Here is a 22,364-nt window from a genome sequence, read left to right as displayed (position 1 = left end):
TTCAAGTATAACATTTTAAGTATTAACATAGTAATACTTATAATAGGGTTGTAATTCGTTCACTGAACCAACAGCTATTAAAAGTTATCTGACTGCAATTCATTTTTACAAGTTCCTTTATTTTTGTAAATAAAAAAAAGGTTGTTCATTGCTTATTGGGAGGGTAACTTATGATTTTTTATTAAAAAAATATTTTTATAAGAATTTTCAAATAAAACTATCAACCTATAAACAATCAACTAATACGTATTTTGACTACACGAATTATGTATGTATTAAAACCTTTTTGAAACATTTTTTTTTATTAATACTTATGAATTGAGTTTAATGAATTAAGTTTATTATATTTTAGAAATCATTAAACTGTATTGTATTTGCTGTTGATTTTACTGACATTGATTGTTTTATAATGCATACAATTAAAGAATATTTTGATATCCCTTGCTTTATATAATAATGGATAGTTAAAGATATAATAATATCATACTTCTTTTCTTACATAGCTACGATTTATTAAGAAACATGTTGTGTACCAGGCATTTTTAATGACAATTATCTGATTGACATGTGGCGCAAAAAAAGTAACAATACTCGTTACCGGATGTGGCTACCGACTTTAATTTAAGAGGCATCTCGTATTGCAACGTATGATAAAAAGTATTTATTTGATGCTGCACATTCATAAACGTTAATAAAATTTATGACTAAAACGAGACATATAATCGATTTTTATTAACTTTTTTTTTGTAAGAGACATTAATAAAACAATCAATTTAAACTATTAATTATTTTGATTATAACTAAGTGTTAATATAATTCTATATATTAATTATATTATGAAATAAAGTAAATATAGCGTTCGCGATATCGCAAAAGAAATAAAAATCGAATGTCAGATTTCATATCCTGGGTGTTGCGTATGATTTATTTGATGTTTATTTGCGTTCTTTAATGAACTTGAGCCACGCAAGCACTAATAATATAAATAGCATTGGTCTACTCGTGTTTCATAAAAAGACTAAGTTGGGCGAATACATAACGAGTTTTTTTGTGGCGTCTAAAAACGCATTACACAGGAGGATCTGAAACCGGAACTAACGTAATTGACAATGTATCAGAGCTAAGATTCTGGCACGCCCAATCTATGACTCTATTATCGAATAGCGTTTGCGATATTTAAAATACATTATATAGTTAAATCAAGTAACTTCTGAACTTATTAAGGTCTAAGATACTTTCATTTCACCTCATTATGTTTTGTTACTTTATATACTTTAAAATGTTATTAATCATTAAGTAAACTTTCGTGCGTACCACTGTGGCGACGTCGTAGCTTATGTTGCTTTCGTCGAATAAACGCACTTAATATGAGCCACTTTTTGCTATCGTCTGTTATTAATAAATAAATTCTATATGTCCGAGTACTTGAGGTCAATGTTCGTGTGGAATGTTGTAAAAAATGGTAAGGACGTTAGTTTGGTATGTATCTACGTACATACAAACATTCTATGTATGATGCAATATTTGATGTTTAGTGATTTTTTTCTATCATTAATTTGAAAATATTTAATAGATTACATACATTTAAACTACTAGCCACTAACACCCGTGATTTCGTTGCTGCTTACTCTCAAAAAAAAAAAATGCAACTAACTTTTAATTATTCATATTTAGGCATGCGAAACGACTTTTGCCTTTTTATTGTAGCAATGGTTAATTTAATGTGCTATTAGATCAGTCCCGAAGCCTTTGAAAATGGTAAATATTAAAAAAAAATTAGAACGAGATGAAACCCATTGCAAAAGTAAGACAAATAACGAAAATAAAAGGAAAAATTATTTACGAGCCATTCGAGGTCGGGAAGTGGGGAAGGGGGGTGATGTTAAGGTTGATAACGGTATATAATTTTACTATTTATTATAATTTTATTATTATAGGTAATAAAAAGATCTTTTGTGCATGCACTTTTTCCAAATAACCTTAAAATTTATGGGATAAACCCAAAAACAACTTTGCAATTTAACTTGTATAGGACTTAGTTTTGCCGTAAATCGTGATAAACAATTTTCGACCTTCAAATCCACTTCCCGACTTCAAATCACCCGTATACCATTTTTCCTTTCATTTTTGTTACATTTTCTTACTTTTGTGATAGGTTTACACCCTGGTTAATTTTTTTGCTCTAAAAAATTATCGACCCTTGTCTACATGCTTATTAAACTGGTTTTTGTTTTTTTTTTTTTAAATTTAAAATTCGTATTAAGGGTTACGCAGAATATAATTAAATGTCAACTTAGTACATAGTGTAAGAGTTCTATAACTTATGCTTTGAGTATCTGAAGCTAAATTCTTGTTTTTTATGCCTATTTGTTATATAATAGTATTGTAATAATATTGCTGAAAATACGTATTTTGCATGAGTAATTTTTATTGATCGGGATTTAGTTTGGTAAATGTGTAATCTTTATTATAATTGATAATGTCATAAATATACGTATCACGCTGGTCTTCAGTGGGTTCTGACGTCGAAAAGGTGAACAACCATTCAATTACTAATCAATATAGCGTTAGACTTTTAGTTTTTATTTGATATAAATTGATCTAATTTATGATTTAGTTACTTTTACTTCACGTGTAATGATTCAAAGTCAATTGATTTTCTTTTCAAAATTTCATTACAACAAAGATGACGAGACAAGAAGTTTACTACAAAAGGAAGCAAGTACTTGTAGTCATTTCATAATCAGGTTAATTCTGAATAGTATTCTAATTTGCAACAAAGGTTCAGACGTCAGTAGTTCTTTTTATACCGTTACACCGTAATGCACACAGATACTTGCGTCATCAGCAACGTTGTTTGAACTATTAATATTATGATGTTAATCGAATCTTTCATTTTTAACAGAAGCTTTGGCGAAATAAATATAACTACACCATAAGTAATAACTTACATTACAAAAAGATGTGTAACGAATGCATTTCATGGAACTGATATTCAGTCGAGAAAGATTTGAAATTGTTTGTGTTTACATATATTATTAATTTTATTATTTAATAAATTAAAGTTTTCATTAAGGTAACCGTACCTAATATACTACTGAGCAGATTTTATCTTGCTACTTAATTTTTTCGTATTGTTCGATCGGTCCCACTGTATCTAGGGCAGATTTTATAAAAATTCGCGTTAAATGAAACACTTATCGCTTGATAATTCTGAGTCCATTGACTCGTCAACGTCCTGACGTCACTGTAACGTTCTCATGTTTTGTAATTTTGACAAATTTTAATTATCATACCCAGTAGAATCAAGGTTTCATAAGCATTTTACGTTTAATAGAGAATTTTACTATATGTATTTTAATTTTTATATGCTTACCATGAGAACGAGAAGTCCACTTTGTTATTTTTCGCTAAATCTGTATAGGTATTATATTAGCCAATATCTCAACTGACATATCAACACCGACCCGAACTACAAATGTTAGAAGTTTGACGTATGTCCTACTCGTAGTTGAGATATTCCTAATTTACTATAAGCGTTATTTTAGAAAGAAAAAAATCATAAAGAGGTAAAATAGGGATGAAGTGTATGAAGCCCCATTATTTTTTATTTTATTATGGTATTTGGACTTTTAATTAATATATAATAATAAAACAAGTGTTAACGGTATTTTTTAAATATTTTTCCTCAAAATGGTAAATAAATTGTCTAATATCAAAATTACTTGTGATAGTAGACAATTTTGGCTTTTCAATACAATTATGTTTCATTGTAAAAGCGACTATTTAAGAAATTTTTGAATCTCTCTCCTTCAGCAGCGTAGAAATAGTTACCGCCCCAAGTGAGGAACTCTATTATTTTTACCTTTAAAACTATGAATTCCGCTATAAAAATGCAAGTTTCTATGAGATGGCATAATATGAGGGATAGCACCACAAGTTCTATGCGAATAAAATCAGCGAAGTAATCATAACTAGTAAATTAGAAATGCAAAATATAATAAATTTTATCAAATATATTATATATAATTACCTATAATGATCTATTTACTTTAAATAACGTGTGAGTAAAAGTGATCAAAATATCACAGCATACAGTTAAATTTACTATTTATACCGTCTTGCATTCACCCAACAAAAGAAGATCAGCGGAAGATAAGCTCTAAACCTTCTCGAGTATTGGAGTAGATTTATTGCTGGCAAAACCATCTTCTCCTTTAAATCAGTAATATAATTGGCATAAATTTTGAAGATATAATTTTTAAACTTAGTTTAAGACCCGAACTAGATACGAGCTTCACCCATCTGCTTAATGGATAAAAATTAAATAATTATCTACTTTAGTGTGTTAAAGATAAATCGTGAAAGTTTTGGGTGGAAAATTCCTGGCCAGGCTATATTATATTCGGCAACCGCCATTCAAACCAGACTTTTAGCAGGCAACCCTATGTCATCGTATGAAACAGAGCTCATTTTGATATATGATTTATTTATTAAACATGTGGGTGAAAGTAACTAGTAGCAATATATATTAATGTTTATACTTGGCAACCCAGTAGTTATGCTAGAAAAATAAAAGACAACCTAACGTTTGCATTTTCTACAGATATTCACATTGTCTCTAGTAGTTATTAAATTTATTCTTTAAGCTCATAGGTGCATCTTATATCTATAAAAATAAAAATGAATGTTGTTAAGCGCATAACTCGAGAATGGCTTGACTAATTCGGCTAGTTTATTTTTTGTATGTTCCTTAAGGCCCACGGAAGGTTTTAATCATAAAAAAAAGAAATTAATAAAAATTAAAAACAATTACATTTATGTTCTTTTTACTTTGTTTTAACTATTGACAGAATGAAGTCTGTCCGGGCTAGTTTTAAATAAAAATAAAATTTTCAATTTTAGAATTAAAAATAATTTGGTCAGAATTTTCCAGTCAATCCTTTCGCGATGATTTTTCTAATACTAAAATAAATATAAAATAATTTTTATCCATTAAGCAGATGGGTGAAGTTCTAGTTTTTTTCATCTCTAGTTTGGATTACCTACTAACTCATTTAATAAAATACAGCCGCATATTATAGGTTCATTTGTTACAATGTAAATAAACATATTAAGAATAACGTGAGCTGGTGTTCTGTCTCGATGTACAAGGGTAATTTGAAATTCCGAGAGCATGCATGCCGTCGTGAGTGTGGTCATGAGCTAATTATACGTAGGAGGTGATTCGAGGAGTTACGTGTGTGTGACGTTGCAGGTGTTGCGCACGAGTCGCGTGGTGCGAGGGTGGGATGCGAGGGGCGCGCAGCGGCGTGCTCCGGCGCCGCGAGTAGCCGCGATCATGCCCGGCCCGCGAACCACACATGCCGTCGCCTGGTTTCTACTGCTCGCCATGTTTTGCGACTTTGTCATCGCTGACGGCACAATCCACGGCGTTATCAGTTAGTAGATCTCAACTTTTCATTTTGTCTATTAAACTCTATATGTATAGATTTATTTTAAAGGTAATGTTATACCATTCAGAAGCAACTATAACAAAAAAAAAAAAAAAAACAGGTGAACAGCTGGATAATGAACACCGGTACTGACTAGTGGGCACGTGTATTGCATCCATTATTTATATCTACGCCGACGTTTAATTGAAACAACTCCAGAGGCAATGTAAATCTAACTGCAACTTGTAGTGATAATTGTGTAGATATCGGACTGATACCGTTTTGTAAGCAACACCAAGTTGTTATAATATTTCGAAACCAACGCTGGCAGTTCTTAAAGCAACAGCTTCAGAGAGGTTATTCGATTTCAGTGATTCGTAAACTCGATATGCGACAAGTAATATTGAGAAAGAGATTATATTTGATTGCGGACGAATGACCCTCGAAAGAGTTACTACATATTTACACATTATTTTTCTTAGCATAATATGTACATTATTTTTCTAATGTGTGCATATGTAATGTAAGTATAATGTTATAGAAACCTTTTCGCAAAATGAATTAATCAATATACCTTTATACCTTAAGCTAGCTTACGATTTATTCTTAAGCTAAGTATTTTCCAGTTTTTTTGAGTAATATTTTACTATCGATTTATTTAGTTTCATCGTCCTTGAAGTTAGTTATAGTAGTGACTTTAATATCCATTTAGACCATTTTTATTGCATTGAAATACGAATGAATCTCTGATTAGCTGGTTAATTGTTGAACTTTGTTTGTTATTATTGTCGACTGCAGCTAATTTAAAGCTTTTTGTCTTGACGTTTCTGTTCGTTAAATTAAATTATAACACAAATTCAGAGCATTGAAAAACGAAATTCTTAGGAAAACAATAGATAAAGCAGTTTTGTTAACACTTTTGACGCAAATTTAAATTGGAATAGATTTGTGATAACAAGAGTATTCGAGAATTACCTGAAGGGCTGTACGTCATTTAATGTGGAATAACTAATTTGTAATCATTACGTCGACTATCTATCAAAAATTGTATCTGACCATATTTAATTATATACTGTATGTATGATTTTAATATTTTTTTAATAATTAAATAATCGATCTTTTTTAATACCTATTGATAATAGTTATATGTAGATTGGATAAATGACAAAGGCTTTAAATTGTTACAATCAGCTCTGTAACCTGTAGGTACAATATGATCGTAGGAAAATCATAACGTAGTAGAGTCTAGACCTTAAAACAATCGTTCAGATAGTGCAATAACTTGGGAATGACTTAATGATTAGGTCACGAACACACAAATCGAGAATTCTCTTTAAATTTTTCATGATACGGTGATGAAAATCTTAGACATGTTTCTGAATAAAATATACAGTACTAGTTTTTTTTTTTGATTCGTCATTAAAAAAGAATTTGTTACATTTCTTAAAACATAAATAACATATTTTTCCTACCGATTGAAATTGAATATTAAAAGGCTCAACGATTTTAACTGATCTCCAACGTAAATAAAAGGGTGCTACCATTTTGATGTATGTATTTGTAATTGTATAAGTTCACCTCCATGTACATATGTAATTTGTTTTTGTCGGTAGTATCGTATATTTGAATGAACTGATTTTAATTTAGTAGTAACTTAGTAGTAACGTAGAAAATGCTAGTCCTAGTTACAAAAGAACAAATTAAAAACCTGGGACACGTTATATTTTTTGTGTGTGTAGGAGCTGTGTAGGGTAGAGAGCTTTTAAAATCATTGATTAGAATCATTTAGAATCATTGATTAATACATAATACACTAATAATTTTTCCCTTTTTTGTTTTTTTTTTATAATCTTTCATTTCATAACATTTTGTCGAAACATTACCATACATTTTGGATATTATCGAATATTAGATACGATTACCGTTGGCCAGCGGACTTTGTAACTCTCGTATACCGGTTAAGTGCGAGGTGGATTCTGTGACAGTCCTAACGCTGCGTAATGTTTATCTAATTTATTGCACAACCATATACGAGATGTATAAAGTACTATATGTAGTTATTTTGGATAAAAGTAAATGTTACTCGAAATTCCATTTGTGTTGAGATTAATTGTTCAACCAGCATAAGGTAACGTTTTGATTCTGTCCTACAAAAAGAATAAATAGCTTTTCATTGGTGAAAGACTTAAAAAAATCGAACAAATAGTTTCTGATCTTTGAACTTCTTGCAACTAAATGATCCAATCAATTTGTTATCACAAATACCCGATAGGGATCGTTACTTATGAGTAGAGAATATATTCGCCAACATGCAGTGGAGCAGCGTGCTGCGTTAAGCTCCGATCCTTCTCCTACATAGAAAAAGAGGCTTTTGCCCAGCAGCGGAATTTTACAGATTGAATCGTGATCTAACCAATAAATCTTTCCTTTGTTATGAATAGTGTAGATAGCCACTGGTCTAGTCACTTTATTATTTCGGCGGTTAAATTAAGGGTGTGTAAGGTAACATTAGAGTAGCTATACATATGACAGTAGTGTAATGTAGAGTACGAGTATATACTCTATGAAGGTAACGTAAGCAGATGGCTAAACTTTAAGAGGCTATATTTCGAAAACGAAGCCGAGTTGTCACCTAGTATTTTGGGGTTTACCTTACCAATCCTACAATCATTGGATTCATATCATCTCCTCGTCACTGTGGGTGCAAAGTTTGTTCTCTATTTTAAATTGGAGGTACTTGTTATTTCTTTCATCATTCATCACCATCATTCCAGCCTATTTCAGTCCACTGCTGGACATAGGCCTCCACAAGTTCGCGCCAAAAATGCGTGAACTCATGTGTGTTGCCCATAGTCACCACGCTGGGCAGGCGGATTGGTGACCGCAGGGCTGGCTTTGTCGCACCTAAGACGTTGCTGCCCGTCTTCGGCCTGTGTGTTTCAAAGCCAGCGGTTAGGCGGTTATCCCGCCATCGGTTGGCTTCGTAGGTTCCAAGGTAGTAGTGGAACTTTGTTATCCCTTAGTCGCCTTTTACGACACCTACGGGAAGAGAGAGAGTGGCTATATTCTTTGGTGCTGTAGCCACACAGCACATGTTATTTCTTTACAGTTTGTCAATGTTGTGAATGATAGTAATTACAAAAGCGACGTAGTAGATCATGCAAGGTTGAAATTGGTTAAATTTTTGACAGCAAACTCAGAAAATAGTCACTTGTATAAAAAGTCTTAGACTATTTTATTTTTATGTTGCAAATTCATAATTTAAGGAAAAATGTACATACCAAAATATGAATTACCTACTAATGCAACAAACTCTGATTTAGAGTTTAATTGTTATTTTTTTTTTTGTACTTAATATAAATTTGTTTGGTACCTTATCCATTTCGAAGTAAATATCTACTGTGATGCAGAAAATAAAAGGGCTTTTTTATTTATTTTTATTTTAACAAACAAACACATCTGACTAATAACCTATTCCTCTTTCCCATTACATAGTATAAAACTAAGTCGCTTTCCGCTGTCTGTATGCTTAGATCTTTAAATCTAGGCAACGGATATTGATGCGGTTTTCTTTAGTAAATAGAGTGACTCCAGAGGAAGGTCTATATGTATAATACGTGCATAATATAGTAGAGGTGCACTGATAGTTTTTGTATCGGTGCGAAGACAGGGTTGCTAGTTTATTATATTATATTAATAATGATCAAAATTAAGCTAAATAAATATTTTAATTTTAATTTTTCTTAATTTAAACTTATGAATAGGTAAATAATCAGTCAGTTGGTTCATTGTGGCACAGCCTTTGCCTATCACAAGAACCAGGGAACTCATTATTGTATGTAAATATTTTTATGAATAAAGCATTATTATTATTATCAGTTTAGCCTATTAATAAATAGATACGCAATATTTTTTTATGCAAGATGTACCTAAAAAATATTAAAAGGAACATTACAAAACATAGGATAAGTTGTACCTAGTAATAAGTAACACATCATCATGTCTTAAATGTAAAAAACGGCATTTTAAAACGTGTTCATGAAATATGTTGAGGTTGTAAATAATAATTAAAGATGGTGCAACCAATTGATAATTAAAACTATTAAATGCAGAGCGTTCCTAATACTATAAAAAATCAAAACGATATAAACATTTGGTAAGGATGTCCGCTTTAATATCTTTATTACACATGTGATGTATTTCGATGGACGAACTTCTATTTCCTTGATTTACTCAATTTTGCGACTACATTTAAATATTCGTTAACCTTGACAAGCTCTTGTTGCTATGAGGCACGGTTTTATAAAATGTAAATAAAACTTGATCACAAAATGAAAATATTTTATTTAAAAATAAAATTTTAAGTTATAATGATAAAATAGATCGGACAATTAATAATTTATATCCATTTTAATCACTAATGTTGTTGCATAAATAGATATCCGCTTAAAATCGCTATACAGCTTTTGCATTAGAAGCGACACCATTAATAATACTCGGCGAATATTTCGCATATTTATAGTCTGCGGAATAATTTCGTAGTGTTTGAGTCGAGCACACATTAATTACCAAAATATTTACGCAGATCTTAGTAACCTGTGGCGCCGAATATTTGGTACGTAGTAAGAATGCGGATCCGTGGCTTTAATCAAGGTAAATCAGCCGGCTGCGACACCAACCATCATGACGGTATCATCTTCGCGGAAATATTGTTCGAAATGTGTTTATTGAAAGTAATGACAAAATCGATATTTCTCATAAAATTATTTTTGTTTTCATTTTCATATTTGTTACAATTTATGTAATAATAGCTGTGGCTGCGACTTCGTTCGCGGTTTGGGCATTTTCATGTTCAACGTGATTCTTTAAATTGGCAACAACTTTTTTATTTATAAACTGATTGACATGAAACAAACACTAAATATTAAACAGTGATAACCACAAAAACAGTGATAAACCACATTTAAATCGCATAAGCCGCGTCTGAGATTTGCGTGCACAAACGCACAAACAAGCAGATAAAAATTCTAACAATCATTGCGTTTGGTACTATTTGAGTTGATAAAGGTCCCAATAATATTTTTTCATATTTTCCACTCACAGACAGGGATCCGTTACATTTTTATTATTTGTATTGATTAAAATATTCGTTATTATCAACAAAATAATTTAGTTATAAATAGAAACGTTTAATTAAATGTTCGCTATTTTTTAAAACATATATTGATATTTACAGATATGTATTTGGTTTTAGTGTAATAAATTTTTTTAATTGTTTTTTATAAGTAAGAATGTTTATGATCGAGAGTAATTAATTTTTTAACCGACTTCAAAAAAAGGAGGAGGTTACTCAATTCGACCTTATATATGTTTTTTTTTATGTATGTTCGGGGATAACTCCGTCTTTTATGAACCGATTTTGATAATTCTTTTTTGTTGGAAAGGAGATATCCCTAATTTGGTACCATGATAAGGAAACCAGGTTCTGATGATGGGATCCCAGATAAATCGAGGGAAACTCTCGAATATCCTCATAACTTTTTACTGGGTGTACCTATTTTTATTATTTTTAATTTAATCGAAAGCCGGTGTTTATCATTTGGTCACATTTAAATTTTCATCGAGATCTGATTACAACTTTTGGAGTAGTTTTTGATAATGCGTATTTGTTTGACTATTTTTTTGTCTACCTACGTTGTATTACTTGTCGATTTAATTGAAGTTGGTTTTTCTTCGTTTGCCTGCAAACACAATTATCATATTATATTTTAATCATGATTTGGAGTTTATTTAATTGTACTATGAAAACATATTAATTTTATTAAATGCGTGCGTAATATGTGATTTTAAATTATTCCAGAAGGCCACCGAGCACCGTGTTCGAATGAAGGCGAGACCGTTCGTCTCCAAGACGCGAGACTTGAGCAGGACTGGAGCAGCTGCTTTCGTTGCATATGCAAGGTATGTTTACTTAAATATGATAATGTCGAAGCGTTGGCGCAGCGGTCACAGCACTGGCTGTGGCACTTGCGGTCGCGAGCTCGATCCCCGTCGATTTGTGTAGGCCATACAAATGTTTGTCGTGGTCTAAGCGTTTGTGCTTGTCTATTTTGTATGTTTCCAGGTCTCGGACACATAGGCTATACATAGGCTGACGGTTTCTATTTTTTAGCCGACTTCCAAAAAAGGAGGAGGTTCTCTTCTTTTTCTTTTTCAGATTAAAATGGCTTTCAATAGTGCCAAATGAGCACAGATGATATCGCCAATGTCACGTAGGTGCTAGATATATTAAATGTAACAATTATTCTACTTGCAACTATCTATGTGAGGAGAGTTATAAAAACATAGTAAAAGTTATGAAAATATAGTAAATTGCACCCCACGTTTTTTACTCTGAATCGAATTATTCTCTTTATAACTTATAATTTTATTTTGACGTAATTAATTATGATTGATTGTTTGCTCTTCTACTACTGTAATATAAAATCTTTGTAATTGTTAAACTATAATTTTTCGTGTACCTACGTTGTATTACTTGTCGTAATTGAAGTCTGTTTTTTTTTTTTCGTTTGCGATCAAACACAATTATTGTACTTTGACGGTTGTTAGTATAGTTTTGAATGAAGTGATGTAATAATTTTAATAACATCGAAAGCCAATTTAGAAGAGCTTGACATTATTACATTTTGAAATAATTTTCTGGAAATCAAAGTACAGTTTACGAAATAGGCGTTGTTCATGTCTTTCTTTACCCATCGACTTATATTAAACACCTAAAATAGTCTTATAAATTTACATTACTCATACATCATAACATTTTTTTTCACAAGAATTTAAATTGTAAAGGAACTGTGCAAAGCGCGGGCTGCTTGATGTGCTTCACAGATATTTCTGTGATCTTTGGATATCAGTGATATCAGTTACCGGGCTGCTGTTTACATTTCTCTAATCGTGATAATTGATCGCACGTTAGTTGGGCGCGCTATTCACACTCAACATTTCACCAGCAGAGTATAGGGGGCCTTTGGAAGACGTATGCTTTTAGCACGTGCCTAATGTGCTTATCAGTCTATCCCCTACCTCCTACTCTTTTGATTAAATAACATATAATATGCTAATAAATATATAGCTCATGCCGACGACGTTGGCATTTACAGGCACGTCCATCAAGCTCCTGACATTGTCAGTGTGTCGTGTTTTACAATGACTTTGTTATTGTTAACACTAGAATACGTATGATAAATGAAAATTCTGGTACGTACGCTTATGTTGATAGGCCAGTAAAAATACCGTTTTATTGGTTAAATTCGCACTAAATTTCCGATCTAACTGTTATAGCAAGATCTCTTACTGAGCATAAAATCACAAAATGTTTACAGATTTAGGTGGAGCTTCAAGCGCCATCTGGAAAAACGTTTTAGGCCGATATATCGGAAACTATGCACTTTAGGGCAAAAGTTATTGAGACCATTATTGTAGAGATTTTTTTTTTCATATTTTATTTCCTATAAACATCTTTTTAAAACTTACCGTTTTCGATTTATCGCCTATTTAATGCACCGGTTTTTCTGTGTCGGCTGATATTTCAACATCATTATATTATTTTACACGTAGTTAGTGATCCTTAATCTTATATAAAAAAAGTGAATCAGAAATTTAGTGCGAACTTAAATTCTATTTTTATTGACTTATGAGCGTAATATTTGTTATGGATGTGCTATAACCACAACCTCTATTTCAATTATTATTAAACAGTAAAATCAATACAATTTGGTAACATATTAAAATAATTACTTTTAATTTTCAAAAGCATTATAAACCCTATGCCGTACTAATTAATATGAAACCTAAACCTAAATTAACAAAATCTAGTCGACTTTTTAAAAGTACGCTTTTAAGATAGTTTGGTTTTAATAGAGATAAGACTCAAATGTACAGGCAAACATTTTATTTAAATATAGCAAATATACCACATATATATTATGTAATATATCTGTTTAAATCTTGAAATGACTTTACAATTCTTTGCTTTTTCAATTATGGTCAATAGTTATTTTTAGCCGTAGGTATGTTTTAAAGCGCTTGTACTCGTATATTAGGTATATAATAATTGTCTTTCAAGTTTTCTTTAAGGACCATTTGTATGCCTACACAACACTAGTTGTCACTAAATAAATTTATTACACTGCTAGTATAGAATAACAATTCTAACTCACACGTGCTACATGCTAACGATTAATCAGTAAGTATTATTTTGATTAGTGGCCTTCTACGTTTCAAAAAGGTTACTACATTTTTTTTTCAATTTATTGTCCAATACATAACAAATACATTATACTTTGCAATTAAGGTACCACGAAAACCTCGCGGGTTTATCTGGGTACAGAGAGTCACTCAGTTAATTACGTTTGTTTTTGTAAAAAATAATTTTTAAAATAATATTTGTTTTTCGTAGTATTCTTATACATTTCTTGCAGTTCTCTGGGAAGTTCGTTAACATATTCAGGTACTGAATAGTCGTCAGTTCTCTTTCCATTATTATTGTTAGTTTTTGGTAAGTGATATTTAAGGCTTGAACCAAGTTGACGTAAGCCTTAGTTTTTTATTTAACAAGTCTTAGTTTTTTATTTAACAAGGTTGTAGTATTAAAAAAAAAATAACTTTTTCAGATATATTCATAACATTACAATGCCGAAAGAGCTGATGATAGTTGTTCTTATTAAGTATGCGTTGAGGTACAATTGTTTTTAATAATCTTTACTGTAAATTGTAAATATTTTCCAAGTTTGATCTGCAGGATTTAGCATAACTACTAACACCATAATCGATAATCGAGTCAGCCAAGGCCACGTATAGGAGCCACATTGTCTGGTATGGTAATTTGGCTTTGAGTATACTTAGTTTTCTTAATCATCATTACAGCCTATACAGTCCACTGCTGGACATAGGCCTCCACAAGTTTACGCCAAAAATAACGTGAACTCATGTGTTTTGCCCATAGTCACCACGCTGGGCAGGCGGGTTGGTGACCGCAGGACTGGCTTTGTCGCACCGAAGACGCTGCTGCCCGTCTTCGGCCTGTGTATTTCAAAGCCAGCAGTTGGATGGGTATCCCGCCATCGGTCGGCTTCTTAAGTTCCAAGGTGGTTGTGGAACCTTGTTATCCCTTAGTCGCCTCTTACGACACCCACGGGAAGAGAGGGGGTGGCTAAATTCTTTAGTGCCGTAGTTTTCTTAATGATGATCTTAATTTTGAGCAAACGTGATCTGAATGCCCCAGGTAAATCTGTCATCGATTATTAAGCCTAGGTACATATGTGTTTTCACTTGTTCAATATCTTCATACGAACAATTCAGACTGCATGAAGAGTACAAACAAGAGTGGCTGTGAGCCACGATGATAGGTCTGATGTATGTCTAGTTGTGCGACGAGTGAATGTGCATAAACTCCGTTTTTGGTGCGTTTACATATTTGTGTCATTTAATACATTTTATATCGAATCATCATCATCATCACAGTCCACTGCTGGACGTCAGCCTCCTTTAGGGTACGTCACAAGACCCGATCATCCGCTTTAGCCATCCACTAACTACCAGCTACCCTTTTCAAGTCGACTGTTCATCTGGCTGGAGGGCGCCCAACATTACGTTTGCCGAGTCACGGCCTTCATTCGAGAACCTACTTGCTCCACTGACCATCGGTTTTACGATTACTTTTAACAATTTGATTTCATTAATAACACTAAAAAAGCATAATATATGTTATACTTATTATTTTCGACAATTTATATTATATATTTAACATAAAAAGTGGTTAATTTTAGAAATAATCTGCTCATTAATGGGATCGTAATCTTAATAATAGTTATACTCGTATGAATTACTTAGCTGTCGCTCGCGTAGAAATAGATTATACTTATTTACTTATTTACTAAAGTAATATCTAATTATTATATTACAATAATTTAGGACTTTTTGTATACCTCAAACAATTAAATCATGTATTTGCCATGTAATTTATTTGTAACTAGCTGTGCCTGCGACTTCATTCGCGTGGAATTTAACAAAAAATTATTGTTCAATTTACAGAGTTACAAAATAAATAAATTTCTTAAATAAAAGTAGCCTAAGTTACTCCTTACTACATCGCCTATCTGCCAGTGAAAGTCCCGTCAAAATCGGACCAACCGTTTCAGAAATTAGCCCTAACAAATAGACAGACAGACAAATAACAACAACAACAGTTCCTTGTATACATCCATATGCATTTAGTAAAAAGCGGTTATTTTAATATTACAAAACAGACACTCCAATTTTATGTATTTGTATAGATATGTTATTGTGTTGATTGGTATTATGTACAGTAAAGAGTATATTATTATCAATATATTAATACGTGAAGCAAAAACTTTGTACCCCTTCTTACAAAAATTACGCGGACAGAGGAGTATGAAATTTCGTACACTTATAGTTTATATAGAGAAGGAGTGCAGAATGCTAATATTTTTCTATAATTATATAAAAAATATTATATTCAATCAATAAAAAAAAAACATTACACAGACTACCATGAATTTGACACACGCATATTATACTATTTTGTTGATTGTCAGTATGTAGTTAAATTGAAAAATTTAAAAAAAATATATTTTCATTATTTGTTGGGTTTTTGTAATTTAAAATTTTAATTAAGAGCGAATTTCGACCGCTGGGCGACCACTAGTTAATTTACGCGGACTTAAATATTATTAACTTTTATTACTAGTGGAAAAAAACCCTATTTTTCTGCAGTTTTATGTTCCGTGCCATTAAATATATTTCAGTTAAAGTAATGTAAGTATGTTGTAAAGTAACTGATATCACAATTACATAATTACGTTAAGATCAAAATTAATCCTGCGGACAGCAATAACGGTACCTGTGTGCGGATGTGAAAGTATGGCCCGCAAGACATAAACATGACGAAATGATAGCTATAGCAGAGATAGTGATTGTTTAGTTATGAGCGGTTATGGACAGCATTATAAGCAGGTGCAGGTGTCGAGCTGGTGTATTTATGTCTATAGTAAATAATAAAGTGTGCTAGGCACGTGCGGGACGCGAGTCTGAGATGAAGGTAATCGTAGCATCGACTCGGGCGCCAGCATCGACTTTCGACGCGGAACCACTTGGGTATTATCTTAAGTACCAGAATTCGTAGCATCTGTTTCTAATGATCCATTAATACTTATCTCTTCCTCCCTGTATAAGGAATGTTTATCGTAGGGACGTATATCACCGACATAAAAATAATCTCCTTTAGGAGTACTTTAGTTATTATTCCGATATTCGAATGATAAAAAACTATTTCTGGTAAAATATAATGAATACGTTATGTTTGCATAGTTGGCACAGACACGACATCAGTATGTATGTAAGTAAGGTTGTACACCTTGGTACGCATATGTGTGTGGTATTTCCCAGTCGATCTCACCTCGTCGGATGACTTGCGCGGAATTCGAAAGCCCATCGCGAGATTTATAGCTTATTTTGTATTAAAATATACATTTGCTTACCTAATGGGCTTTTTTGTCGCGTGCCACATAACGTCGATGGGATGCTATCCCATTGATGGAATTTTTATAATTTATCCATCTCGTGTTTGATAGAAAATAATAATAAAGTGAGATCGAGCAACTCAATGATCGTTTTATTTGCGAGTTTAATTTATTTAGATTGTCATAAGACGTCGGAATATCTCTGCAAAGATTGGTGGCGTCGCTTTGACCCGAGGGTACCATTAGCCTTTTTATGCAGTCCAGTAGCTGCTGATAGCATCTCGAAGCTACCGCGCACCGCTTACTTTAATGAGCCATGTCAATTATTATCGAGTCACGGATTAAACTTTCTGTCTTAAGTTGTTAACATTTTTGTTAATGATTTTTATTTAAACTTTTCAAGTTATATATGAATCGTATAAATAGTAGTAAAGCTTAATGTAGGTATGTATGTAATTAAATTACAACGTGAACTATCTTTGCTCAAATAACTTATTTAATATAGTTTATTTTTATAAAGCGTTTGATAACAAAATCTAGCTCAACTTAATGAGCTAGAAGTAATGAAAAGTTTTTAGCAAAATAATTCTTAATTACCTTATAAAAGCAAAATAGCTGATTGTAATTAACTTAAATTATTTTAGCAAGGTTCCATTTTTTATTTTGCAATTGTCTATAAATATCCCATAAACTGCATTTTATACTTACAAGAAAATTGCTTGGTCGGGGACATAATAGTCGTGCTGCACTTGACTAGCATCCGGGAACTGAGGAATCTAAGACTACTTTCCATATCGTTTATATTTTAGGAAACTCTTCGCCATCTTTATTTATTAATAGCTACATAATTAATATCAAGTTCCAAAAAATGCACACACACCCTCGTTTCTAAGTAAACGAGGACGGCTATTATTAGCTTAAGGGTTTTAATCACACCTAAGGGATGTCATCGAGAACGATAACAGTGAGTGTGGTGTCGATGTGCGATGTCGGTGTCAGTCGAAACGTGAAAGTGGGTGAGTGGAGAGCGCGCTAGCGACGCGGGCGCAGGTGCCGGCAAGGCCTTGCCGCAAGCGCGCGCGCGGTATGCGGTCGCACCGGTTCTTCTAGCAACGTGTATTTTTTTACACACCACACACCAAAGATATTGTTATGTTTTGCTATGATGCAAAAAAAAAAACTTGTTTCCGATATAAGCAATTAATTCAAAGAGACAAAACCTTCAGTCTTATTTTCAAGTAGAAAATTTTCCAAAAGTTCCAAAAGCTTGTAAAATCAAAACGAAGAATACGTACTTATGAAATCCTATTTTTATATCCGCGTAGTAACAAAGTAATCACGAGGCGGATGTGTTCTTGACATTGTTTACTCTGTTTCGTAGTGTCTTAATTAATATACTTATTGGTAAATTTCGATCAAAAAACTTTAAAAATAAACTCCTGATGAAATTTCGAGATCCGTGTGTCGGTTGTTTTTATCAATTTGTTAATTTAAGTTTATGATGTTTTAACTATCAGTTACCTCAGTACCTGGGTGAATGAGCTTAGCTCGGTAATTTTAGTAAATCGTGTATTTTGGGAATCATATTTAAATACGAATTACATATTGATAAAATATGAATAATATTTTTCGATTTTTACCGAAATAGTAATAAAAAATATGAACTGGCTAATTAAATAAAAAAATAACGATTGCAATTAGAAAAAAAAAAGAAAAAATGATAATCGATCGTGGAAACATAAGGATTTGAATTATGATCTTTTCGGTCCATTTCCCCTGAGCTATTATAACTTTCTTGACAGATTCGAAATTTACCTTCGTATTCTAATGATATTGTAGCCATTTTTTCATTGCCTAAAAACAGGGATAAAACGACATTTTCTAAAAATCAATCCTAGCTAGATTTATTTATCTTCTCCGAAATCCCCTGCATACTAAATTTCATGAAAATCGTGGAAGCCGTTTTCGAGATTCAGATTATATATATATACGTATAAGATATATATAATTGAGAGATGTACTGACTGAGAAGTAATTGTATGTATTTTTTTTGAAAAAAGTAGGTATTTGGAAATAGCCAATCCCACCAAAAACATTTTCATGTAAAATGTTGCCTAGACGAGATCATATGGCTCGCACTGTCAAAAAGTTATCAGATCTAGGTAGTACTTTTCGTGTTTTTTTTTTTTTGACTCGTCTTGGAGGTCCCCCAGATTAATACTCCCTAGAATGAAGTTACATTTTTTACTCTCTTTCAAATTTTCGTTTTGTTTTCCAAAGAGCATTCTAATAAAGTTATAATGAAATCGAAAATGTTTGCCTTTGAGATAATTACATTTACCGTCTTATATTCAATTATTTACTTTTCTCAGACACGATTATTATGTTCCTAATAACATTTTTAATTTATCCCGTTCACTTTAAACTTTATTTTCTTACGCTAAACTTGACTAAATTTAACGTATTAACTCAATTCTACTGAATATTGTCAAAAAATTATAAGACTGTCTTTTGAGTGTCTATCACGTTTTTATAATTAAGTGCTGAGCTAATTATATATAAAAATCTGTAGAGATAAAATGATTTTCGAAGAACATAAGCTTGAAATAAAGCACATCTAAAACTTGAATTCATTGAGAATAATTGAATGGGAAGAATTTGTTTGAAGAATCCAACATCAAATAAATAAAATCTATAAGTGTAATTTATATTATTAGGGCCAAAGAATAGCCTGTAAGTCTATTTGAGTTTTTCTCTTATAATTTTACTATACACAAACGACGACAACGATACACAAATATACGATTTAATTGTAAAAAAATAATTTTTATTATTTAATCATTTATATATGTATAGGTAATAATTTTTTATAAGAACGTTCGCTGTAGTTTCTATAATTTGTCCTCTACCTTTTACGTTTGATAAGAGAAACACATTGTTATAAAAAGTATAACGTTAGCAAAAAAACATTTCTATAACTTCCATGTAGCAACAGTTCATCCTAACGATAAATTCTTGTTGCTAATTACATCGTTCAGTAAATAAAGCGGATTTCATAGAATGTAGCGCGTGTCCCACGCAAAAAATGTAAGCTTAAAGGCGCCATGCCGGCATCGCGGTGTAGTACACTGTAAGAGCAGCCTACACTCGGCCTTGCTCTGTCGCCACTCCGGGATCATTTACTCGAATAGATACAATTACTTGTACATACTTCTGTTTAAACCTATATAATTAGCAAATCGTTTTCATTTATAACATTACATATTTACGTTAAAATTATATCTATATTACGTTAAAACTACGCTTATAGTATTGACATTTAATAAGATCGCAATATTAAATGATCATTTAACTATAACATTATGTATAAAATAGCTCTGTAACGTACCTTGGCTGTAGGTTAAAGGTAAATAAAGTCTACATTTAATCTAAAGTATTATTGTATTCAAGGACAATAACTAAGACAATAAAAGAAAAAACGAATATTATATTAACAAACTTTAGTTTCTTATACACGTACGTATGACTTTATTTAATAACTCTTTTCAATTATAATAAAGGAAATAATACGTAACAATTAAATAAGATATTACAGGTATTAGTAAAGCAAGACTAAATTGCATGCAATAATCTTACACCATTATTTACAACTTTAAACATTAGAAGATAATAAGTGAAAAACTTACTTTAATAAGACAACTTAACAAACTTTTCAATCATAAAGTAGTATATATGGTAGTATATAAAATTTTAGTATGAGACAGAAATTAAAAAATGACATCGAGTATCGGCATTATATTATTCTAGGGATGTGTCACCTAAAAACTTAAAACCGAAATAAAACTTTTGTCATTGATTGATGAATTGGAGTTAAACTACCTTTTTTTTTCTTAATTTATTCTACTGGAGTTTTCTAAAATTACTTACGAAATGAAAAACTGTTTTATCATCATCTGTTTCTTTTTTTTTATAAAAACTTTTGAAAAACCTATCCCGAAAAACCCTGAACTACAAACTAATAAATTAAAAGTAAACAACTTTTTATGGTTAAGTTTTAAAGGAAAATTTTATTTTATTCTTTTTAGCAGATTTAAATAAAAGTTTCTTTTTATTAAGTTTTAACTTTTAATTAATTTTTTACTTTAAAAAACATAAACACTTAGTTCTTAGTTTGATAGTAACGTCACTTTGTATTTCGAGTTACTCTCAGCAAGCAATTTCATTTAATATCCATATTATAGAAGAGCATTAAAAATAACTTGTCGGCCATCTTGAGGTTCCGCCATGTTGTATTTAGAATGACATCACACAAATAGATAGGCATTGTCATCCAAACTAATCGTGTATACAAAATTTCATCTTAATCAAATGAAGACATATAGTTCAAAATTCAGTTGCAAGATTACACCCTAACAAAACATACTGTATACATATATCTCAAGTTAAATAAAAGCTTATAAAATATGATAAAGCCCGGACGAATGGCAACCCTAAATTGCCATTAGTGTCATTTAAGTGGCATCCTCGTGCGGCAGCGGTGTCGTACGTCTCCCAGCAGTCTGTAGCTCAATCGATTCTATTATGTAAATTGGGAAATAAAATTATTTTTGAAAGGAATATTATGTTAACGGTAACGATTTATACGACGAATGGGATATTTTTCGCAGGTGATGCGTAAATAACTATAATTATAATATTTCCTAAAATGTCTAAGATTCGACAAATATTTTTACTTTTCGTTTATATTGAGTACATTGTATGAAGAAATAGCAACTTTTTAACCCCCTACCCCCATTGGTGATATGTGGTGAGGTTTTAGATTACCCCCCCCCCCCGTGACATCTCATTACAGCCTCCTTATTATATTTCATGATTTTTATCCGAAACTCCCCTCCCTCTTTTGAGCTTCAAGTGTTGAGTGATGAGAGTAATGAACAATCCTTTACTTGTAGCGACTGACCCATGAGACTTAAGTCTCAGCTCTTGTCTAATTCGAATTATCATATCATCCGGTATTTAGTGTATTTCGAGGGTTCAATTAACATTAACAATAAGTTTTTACAGTATTGATTAAACTTGTGTTGGTGATTTTTGCTATAAAACTTTTAGTTAATATTATCAGCCGGGAAAAAGTTTATTCGTATTTTATAGAGTAATTCAAGGTAAGATTTAACAAAATTTATTTACATATATCGAATACCATTTGGTATCTAGTGTGTGCGACTAAGGGATAAAACAATTCCACTACCATCTTGGAACTTAAAAAGCCAACCGATGGCGGGATAACCATCCAACTGCTGGCTTTCAAATACACAGGCCGAAGACAAGCAGCAGCGTCTTCGGTGCAACAAAAAGCCAGCCCTGCGGTCACCAACCCCCCTAACCAGCGTGG

At 31.8% G+C, this 22,364-nt stretch overlaps 1 long non-coding RNA gene across 1 annotated transcript in view; it reads left to right on the top strand.

Annotated features, from left to right (window-relative positions):
- LOC123653604 overlaps positions 1-11,313 on the top strand; it is a 31,463-nt gene extending 20,150 nt beyond the window's left edge. Inside the window, exon 4 of the long non-coding RNA XR_006743127.1 lies at positions 11,296-11,313. This is a non-coding gene — a long non-coding RNA (uncharacterized LOC123653604). The remainder of the gene's footprint in view (positions 1-11,295) is intronic.
- The last annotated feature ends 11,051 nt before the right edge of the window (positions 11,314-22,364 follow it).

This window comes from Melitaea cinxia, chromosome 5 (genome assembly GCF_905220565.1).
Source record: "Melitaea cinxia chromosome 5, ilMelCinx1.1, whole genome shotgun sequence".
Classification (NCBI taxonomy): Eukaryota; Metazoa; Arthropoda; class Insecta; order Lepidoptera; family Nymphalidae; genus Melitaea; species Melitaea cinxia.
Note: the sequence above shows the minus strand (reverse complement) of the source record. Positions and strands in the feature narration are given on the sequence as shown.